Below are 10,049 nucleotides of genomic sequence, written 5' to 3'. Positions count from 1 at the left end.
CTGAGGAGCTCGTGCTGAACAAATTTCATAAAAAGCAGTTAGACTCGTGTTGTGCTTTGCAATGTAAAAACAATACCAAGACATCTTAGTGAGCACTGCTATTGTGCAATGGAAGCGCGTATGGCCAAAAGGTACTTAGTGAAAAGACATTTTAAAGACAGAAACCTAGATTTGAAAAAGCTTTGTTTCTTACAGAACTCATCTCCTTGAAGAAGAACGCTTTCCTGACAAAACTTTAATGTTAAAATATTCTCTGCCATCGAGGGCTAGAGCGAGCTGTAGTTCAGGCTGAAGACACTTGTTTTTCTTTAAAAATTAGGAGTATAGGGGATGTCAGCGGCATAATTTCTCCCTGGTTCACAAGTGCATTGCAGCCTTTGCAGGGCCCCCATGCTGCAGGACAGGAGCGATCTCTTCCCTGTCTGCACTTTCTGCCCACCACTGGAAATGGCACCCGGTGCAAATGGGTAAAGATACAGGTTTCCTATTTTATAAACAGCCTTCTTATTGAGGGATACTGGCTCTGCCATCCCTCGCTGGTGTAAATCACAACTCAATACGCAGAGATGTATTGGCATAAAACCAGCCTAAGGAAGGGAAAAATTAGACCTCTGTCTCTGAGGAGTTTCTGGTAACACACTTTTGCCTGTGACAACAGCTGACTTTTGAGGTCACCTTTCTACAAAATGTACTTTCAACAACTCTATGCCGTCTTCCAAGTATTTGGAATATATTTGCAGCAGTTTAGGGAAGTCAAGACTCTGAAAAAGCAAGCAAGGCACCCATACCATCTTTGAACATCACGCTTTAAATATTCTTTTTTCTGCCCAATTGCATATGTATGTGCACTTTAAACAGGTCACATTTATCACTAAACTTACACATTTTTCAAAATTAAACACTAGACCCGGGTTCACAATACACAGTGTGAGCAATACAAGGAGTAGTGGCGTTAGGACACTTCACGCCAGCCCGTCTTCCACTTCCAGAGGGTCCCAGTGCTGTGCTGGGACCCAGCTGCAGCCCCCTGTGCCGTGGCCACCCTCCCACTGACCGCAGCTCCTGCCAGCGTTGCCTAATTGCTGCCACCAGCTCCTCTTTGCTGCCGGGTTTCTCCTCCTAACAAATGTGAGTGCCTGGGTGAATGTCAGACCAGCCCTGGCGGGATGGAAATCCTCAACAAAAAGATGATGATTACAGAGTCATTAGGCAAACCTATCGCGAAAGCACTGTGACCAAATGTTCAGTACTTACAGTGACATAAATTTTCCTAAATGGCAAAGCAGTGTTTTAAGTAGGCTTGCACTTATTCTGGGTCAGGGTCATTATGGAAGGATACTCTCCTGCTTTAACTCATGTGGCAGAAATAGAGGTTGTATATTTTGGGGTAGCTTCATTTTCACTTTGAAGAGATGGTCTCAAGCCAAAAGTCTGGATTTGAACTCAAGCTCTGAATCCAGGCTTGCGCTATCAAAGCATCCTTCTAACAGGCAAGAGCATTGGAGCATGGGAAAGGTTTCTTTTGGATTTGAATTTCAAACTTCCAACTGAAAGATCTGGATCCTTGATTTTTGGTCCACTGAAGACATACAGTATCTGTACACAGAACAACAATTTTGATTTGGACCTCTTTTATATTTGGGGAGCATAGATTGTTTTATAAAGAAAGATAAGCCTGATGTATTCACAGCAGCAATTAATATTAAACATGCTGTATATATAATTGATGGTGACGATGACTGTGTAAATGAACTCCGGGTTTTATTTTTCTTGGAGGAGTTTGTGTGTTTCATCCAAAATTGATTAGTTGCCTTGCCTTGACTTTATCACACCGTGTTGAACTCACTGGCACTGAACCCGCTGCACCTGTGTCTTTGTGGGAATGAGTAATGCAACCTCCATGAAGTGTCATACGAAGGAAATAGCAATCCGGACAGAAAAACAGAGTTATTGATGTCTGTCTTGTAGAAAGCTGAAATGTTGCTTGCTGCACCCTTCATCGGGTCCTCCAGTACTGGAGAGTATTGGACATCACTCAGAAATTTTCTTGAAGGAACACCCAAATGGAAATCTTGGTCTCCTACAAGAAACTGTGGGTAATAAAAAAGGACTTAGCCTTTGGATAGAATTCTGCTATGATTAATAGTAGAAACAGTGAAAATATTTTTCATAATAGTCCCTGGGGTTGCTGAGGCTGACACAAGTATACCTGAATGCTAAATTTGGTCATTTTTTTTCCTGTGTACTGCAGCTTTTTCTTGGCTGTATGAAGAGTTACTGTTTAGCTCTGGTCACCAGAGGGATAGGCAAAACAAGCTGAGCAATAACAGAGAAATTTGTGCGATTTCAACCACTCTTGCCTTTGCTGTTTTGAGTGACAAGTGGCAGGAAGCCAACTTTTAAGCTAGTGTTTGGAAAGGAGGGACGAGTTCATTGTACTCCTGTTCAAAGCATGCCCACGGGTATCCGAACGGAACAATTTACCACTGCTGAAAGGCTGAGAGGGGACATGATCTCCTTCCTGAATTCAGCATGGAGCTTAACACTGGGAAGGAAGAAGAGCTGCTTAACTTAAAGACAATATTGGCAAAAGAGTAAACCGAAAAGAATAAAATGTTCATAAATAGATGGAACTGGAAATCGAAAGGTTTTTAACCATTACAGGAGTAAAGTTATGGAAACCTCTTTAGATTTAGGTTCACTATCAGCAGAATCTCATTCCTAGAAATGACCCTGCAGTATTTATCGGAGTCCTTTCATTTCTCTCTTGAAAAAGAAAATGAAAAAATGACTCATAGAATGCTCTATTGAGAAGGTGTCGGTCCCTTGAGCCTGCCGAATTCTGCAGAGCACTAACTATAGCTCTGTACTTATCCACCTGCATTTTACTGCTAGATTTGCACATTTGTGCTCTCTTTTTATCCTGTACTTATATTCCTGTATGCAATATCTTTCAGAAATTAAGTAAATTACTATTCAAAAGACAACATTACAATTCTATTTATACTCCCAGCTTCTTCACTGAAACTCAGTACTACAATGTAGTTTCTAAAAGTGAAAGAATTTGCCTTTTTGTAAAATGTGTTAATATAGAAAGGCTTTTGAAGGAGAAGGAACTTGAAAGACTCTGTAATGCTCTATTATCATCTACTCCATAAAAAGGATACCACAGTAGCTCACCTTGCTGACAGTGCATACGACTACCTATTTTTTTGGACTTTAGGACATATAGGGGAGAATGAATTAAACTATCAGTCATTTCACAAAATGGTTCTAGGGAAAGATTAAGCTTCAGCTGTGAATTTCCCTGAAGTAAAGTCATTTGTGTACAAACATGAAGCAAAATGCACCTTTGCAATATTGGATCATTATATAGAACTGTTCTCCCCTAAATAAATACTCAGCAAATGGACATTTTTGCACCTTTCCAATTTTTTTTTTTCTTGAAGGATTATCTTAGTTACTCTTCTTCATATCCTGTGAATTATTACTTGACTGAAGGACCTGGGAGCTTGTGCAGGTATTTCAGCTGGGGACATTAAAAAGGAGTTGAGTGTCTTGCCACTGCGTTGCTGTCACTACAAAGATTTCTGGGTCTGCTTCAGTGAGCATACGAGCCCACAGCAGGATCTGCCCTCCTCAGTGGGTGCTGCTGGATTTGTTAGAGCTGTACTCTGGGGGTTAGAGGGATACAAGGGGGATGGACCGCAGAGGAGGGTAGTAGTCATAGCCCTCCCATATATTGCCACTATATTCCCCTCTACCTCTGTCGTCAAACATAGTATCTCTTACATACTTTAATCGCTGGGGATCTTTTCCTTAATGAACCATCTTTTTGAAAAAAAAAATTGAGACTCACACACATACTGATACTAATCAGGCAAGATATTGCATATGCTCCGAGCCATGGAAACTTCTTAGTCTCCAAAGACAGTTACAGAAGTTGTAATCATTATTAAAGGAAAACAAAGAAAAGAAAAGAAAACAAAAAGAACCTCAAACTGTCAAACCTTCAGAAAGAAGTTTATGAAGATTTCTGGAGGTGTCTGAAAGGCAACAGGGAGCATTGCTTTCGCAACATGCCCATCAGAGGAAACCCAGAGAGCATGATGCTCCAACAGGCAGGTTCCTCTGCGCCACGCTCACGTGGCAGTGAACGGCACCCAGGAGCTATAGCCAGCCACGTAAACCATTACTCCACTGAATTTCAACTACTTTGCTGCTTCGAAACAAAAACTGTAAATATATGTTTAGAAGTCTTTTCTGCTGCTTCTTCTCAAGTTATAGCACAGTGCAGCTCCAGATGGATCCTCTCTTGTCTGTGTTTAGTATACAAGACTGAATGAAGGTAGAGCTTTGCAATGCAGGCAGGTGCTCAGAGTGCTTCATCCTGGGGCTCAAATGGGGCCTGGGGAGGCACAGAACAAACTGGGAAAAAAATCACCCCTTTTCAATCCTCCTACCATGCTTTTATTTTATTTTAAGAAAACTACACATTGCCAGAAATCAAGGCACGAGCAACACCTGTGTTTCCTCATTTTTGTAGAACAGTTATTCTATTAGTACTGTCTGATGCACATCCTACACTTATTTTTTCCCATTTTGCACCTTTCTAATTAAAAATATTTCTTCTATAATTTTCTTTTAGAGTGTTGTTACTTTTTCTGCAGTTGTTATGCTATTGAAACTTAGAGAAGGAAAAGCAGTAACTGTGAGACCTTGAGGTGAGCAGGTGAACTAAACCATGGAAAGAGCCTGTAGCAAGGTGTAACAACAGGGATAAGAATCAGACAGGTTAATCATCCCTGAGAAGTCAGAGAAACCAGAGAAATGACAGGACAAGTTAGGTTCTATAAATTAAAATGTAGAGAAACTCTGACTAAGCATATTGAATGTCTCATGAAATAAGAGGTCACTAAAAGATTGCTCTTGCTCGTGTCAAAAGAATCCCTTTAGAAACAAATGCCTGTCTTGTGCTGGTACGATGAAATATCTATTCCTCCATCACCAACTTCTACATTTTTGCATTGCATCTCTGTCAAACGTTTAACATGGCATCTTTACTCATTACCGTATAAATCTACCATAGCAATCTAAAAGTCATAAAATTGTCAATGTGTATTTATGGAGTAAGTGTATTTTATCAGGGCTTTTTCTTCCATATCTTTTAGTAGTAGTAGACTGATATCTATTGAAATTCAGAAACATTTTGTATAAATAGATGTTTATTTTGTTGTTATTTAAATATACGAGACTGTACAATATGTGTGGCTCCTTATACTTACATGCAAATTTCTTTTAAAAAGATGACTAAGCCAATTTAAACTGCATGTAAAGAAAACATTTTTTTACCGACACTTGCATGCCAAATTTCAGCCAGAGAGAATTTTAATACACAACTCTTAGACTTACAAACCCCTTAGAAACAATATTTATAATGGAAATTTTGACAGCACCTTCAGTACGGCGGTGAAAATAACACCACCATAATGAAAAAGAAATGATGATAAACAGAATATATTATAAAGTAGAGTCTAACAAATTCATAGCCTTTACTTTTGTCAGCAAGCTGGCGACAGGCAGTGAAATACAAAACAAGCCTTAGCTTTTAAATAAGAACAGCCTAAACAACAAAAGGGCTTCTGTAAAATAGATTAAGAAAATATAATAGCATCCTTACTGCATAAAGTACTATTTTCATTAGAAAGCATAATTCACAAATTAGCACTAAGAGCACCTAGAACTGAAGAGGTGAAAAATGCGGCTATCTGTCATTTTGGTAGCATATTTTCTTCAAAAAGACATTCTTACTCCATTTCCCAGGCAGGTTTGTTAATGTCTTTAGTTTAAATATTAATATGTGGGCTTTTGAGTCTGACTCCTGTGAAGAGAGACAGATCCTGGGAGCTCCTGCTGAAGCTGCTCAGATATGCGATCCACGGCACAACGAGGTGGCAGCCACGGATGGGTATACTGACCTCCTTCCCACAGGGCCATGGTGGCTGCCCCACATCAGAACATACATACATACCTACAGACATACAAACAGGCTACTCGGGAAGCTGGTCCATACTAGAATGTGTGCAAACAAACACTCAGAATGACCCTCTTCCCATATTTTCTAACCGTATTTCTGCATTACTTCTGCTTCCAAAGACAGCAGCAGAGAACTGATTCCAGCAGTCGTATGTTATGGAGCTGGGGAAGGAGATCTTCCCTTGCCTAACATGACACCAAAGTGGCATCTCCATATGGAGGCAAGATGGAAACGCTCCCACAGACATAAACGTGGCTTTTCATCATTTTTTTTTTGGCGTGAATACAACTATTAGCCTACACAATGAGCCTGCCTGTGGAATAATATTAAACATGTTATCAGCCATTCTTCTATTGGTGGAAAAATCCACACTTAGCGAAAACCTACATCTACAACAGAATTTAGATTTTGTTAAAATGTAAAAGGTAAAAGATATAACGCAGACACTACTTGGTTTCCATATTTAATCTAATGCAATGCAGTATTTAAAAAATAAAATGTAAGATCAAAATTCAGAACAATGACAGCCTATTTCTCTACTCAGTATGTTCTGTGTAAATGAGATACTCCTGAGTTTGCAATGTATTATTTCATTTTCCATTCAAGACAAATATCAAAATTAAATCACTAGAAATATATATTATTTCAGCTCTCCCATATTTCACTGCAAAGCATTGCCATTTCTTGGCTAAGGTGAACTGAGTCCTTTAAAACAAAGAAATCTGTAACTTCCCATATAATTTCAAAATGATCTTTGCAATAAATGTGGATCCTTACGTGGGCACGCTCAGATACATGGAGGTGTCTATTCATGCATCTCTTTTACTGTCCCCCATCCAATATTCCATTCCAGAGGCCAAGTTGTAATTTATCTCCACTGTACAGTAGATCTCTTGTATTTTAAAGGTTACTATGAACACAGAAATTGTCCTTATCTCCTTGCTAGTTTAGTCTTGTGTCAATCCTTTCAAGATCCGACCCAGAAGGTACTCTTTCCGCACCTAGCACAGCCACAGAGCTCTTGGGGAGCTGCTTACCCTGTCGCTAGGCACCTCATGGGCGTGTGAGGATGGCGATTACATGACAAAAACTATAATAATGAAATCATTTTATCCTGTGCATTACATGATTTGTCACAGTGTAAATGATTAAACTAGATGGCAGGCTGTTTTCTTCTGTACCTGTCAAAGCTGGGCCTTTAAGACTTGATTGAGGTCTTGGAACACTTCAAATCCATAAAAAAGTGATAAATACTAATGTTTAATTAAATCTTGGTTTTCTGCTAAAAAACGATCCTATTTCATGCTCTTTTCTTGGAAAATCTTTTGCACAGATATCCTGTACACACTAGTTTATTAGAAAACGAGATGCATAAAGTAAAGAGAGAAATTTTTCCACCCATTATTTTTACTTTGAAGAATAACACTTGAAGGCAGTCTATCTTGTATTTCAATTTCTACAATTCCTCTCCCTAACATGCTGGAAATACATATAGTAACCAGATAAGCTATCTTTATATCTCTCTATTAATTTACTCCTGAGGTGTGTCCTCTTTGCACTCACAACTCTGTCTTTCCAGTTATCTGAATTTCATGCGTGCTGCATGCTATGTGGAGTATCTATGGACTTGACCCCCAGCCTATAATTCATTGTAAGCTTGGCAAGGTGCTCCTAGCACTTCAAAGTGTTTCATCATCAGAGCTATCCGTGGATTTAAACAAAATCACCTGCATTGTTATATTTGGCCAAGGCATGACAGCACAGAGAAGAAGGCACCAGGGTAGTGATGCTGAGCCAAGGTCACATCCAGACTGCTGGGGACCACAGCCAGGCAGAGGAGAGCAATGAACATCTGCTCCTCAGGTTCAGCCCCTCTGACTGCTTGCACACAGGACAGTGCCTCCTCCCCTACCCCATCACACTGGGACCAGGTGGGGCCAAGCAGCAACCTCTGCCACAATCTTGCAACGAAACAGAAGATAAGCAGCAAAACCAGGGCCTAATAAATTTCACTTTAAATGCTGACCCTCTCAGCAGCTTACAAACGCATCATCCATCCATACCTGGGAAAAACCACCCTCATCGAATTTGGTTGCTGACAATTTCCTTTGGCATTAAGCACATTAGCCACAGATTATGTCCCATCACTAATTTTCTATTTAACACATAACTCTTTCTGGCCTCATATGACCCAACCTGGATACACAATTCATATGAATGAAAAGTTTTTTTCTCCGTGAGCACTGTGGATGACACTATGATGCTGTCATTTCATCATTTTCTACCTCTTCTTCAGATAAAATCTTGCAGATGTTTTCTGCTCTGCACATCTAGGATTCATAAATATCAAAACAGTTAGAAATTAACCCAAGCTCTCTTCACTGTGAATTTCAGCTTCTATAGTACTCTTCTCCTTGGCATTATCAATACATGCCTGCCTCAAGTAGAATTTTGTTCTTATTCCTCTGTCTTGTTCAAATTATTCCTCCTGATTCTTCGGCTGTGTCAAACACAAACTTCTCGTTTCCTCCTCCAAAGTCATGTTGCATCCCCACCTCTGACCAGATCATACTGCTAAACTCTGTTTTTAAAATGTCCATTTTTCAAGTTGGCACTTTCATGCTTTCTCCCATACTATCACTCCCTCTTTGCAGGAGCTCCCCATAAACATAAGAAAAAATAACTACTCCTCCTCCAGAATGTCCCTCAAACCTCTCTTTTCTTGAAATGACTTTGTTTTTCATTGGCTATGGGCACACTGAGATATACTACACACCATGTTAATCAATATTACCTCATTGCATTCTCATACTCGCCCATTCTTTTTTATTTATTTCTACATTCTTGCCTGTCTTACTTTGAGATTAGAAAAGTATCTTTCAGTCCTGCACATTCACCTTATTTAGATAGCTGCCCACCCCCATGATGAGGCCTCGTAGGCAATATAGTGACACTAAAAATAAAGAGTTATAGGCATATAAAGATGTCTGTGAATCGGAAGCATTCTCCTAAAGGGAGCAGAGTGGAAATTTACTGGTGAACATTAAATCTCAACTGTTCTTTGATTTTAAAAAGATGATGCACCCAGACTTGGATGGAGACATACTGATGAGCAGCATGTGGTTTCTCATTAAGTAGAGAGATACACTGTGAGTTATAGCCATGCCTAGGCCCGTTTTTTTACAGGAGAAAAGTGTAGATCCTTGATAGAATTTCCCTCTAGGTAAATACGCCTGCCAGTCTCCGTGAGACCAGTGTTTCACAGTCTGCTCCCAACAAGGGGTTGTACTTCAGTGCTTATTTCTGGAAGGAGACAAGGAAGCAAATTCTGACAATGCTTTTCTTCCCTCTTCTTCAGGGCAGATGTTTCCTGGTTCAATGCTGTAGATAACATGGAATATGTACTTGAATATGTAGGAACAAGTACTACAAGACTCCCCACTTTCTACCAGTCACCATCTGAAAACATAATGATGAAAAATTGTAGTTGTTTTCCCATCTTACACCGTTCTTCATAATAACTAGCATAGGAGAGGTATGACAGAAGACACAGGATGCATCACCAATACATTTTAGAGACAAAACTTTACAATATATTATTGACTAAAACGCTTTTGTTGAAATGGTGGTGATATCACCTCTTTTTTCTCTTAAGGACAAAAAAGCAGTAAGCCTCAATATTTTTTAATACTTGTCTACATGTACAGCTGATGGAATGCCAAAGAAAATCATGCAAACAAAACCTTCATCAGCCTGTCCTGGAGGCCAGCCAGAGACTAGATAATTTGGACAAGACCATGATGGGCTGGATGAATGAGTGGGAATGAGGTACTGCTTCCAGGCTTTGTAAAACTACTGTGGACAGTCTGTCCCTTTTTAAAATGTGCTTACTTTATTTTTTTCGGAGTGAAAACAAAGCCCAACCCTTTTGCCTAGTTCATTTGAAAACAAAGTCGTGAGAAGAAGAAGGAGAGAAACCATGTTTTGCTGTAATGGTGCTATCCAATTCAGT

Source organism: Tauraco erythrolophus, chromosome 8 (assembly GCF_009769465.1).
Source record: "Tauraco erythrolophus isolate bTauEry1 chromosome 8, bTauEry1.pri, whole genome shotgun sequence".
NCBI lineage: Eukaryota > Metazoa > Chordata > Aves > Musophagiformes > Musophagidae > Tauraco > Tauraco erythrolophus.
The sequence above is the reverse complement of the archived record's forward strand: the minus strand, read 5'-3'. Positions refer to the sequence as shown.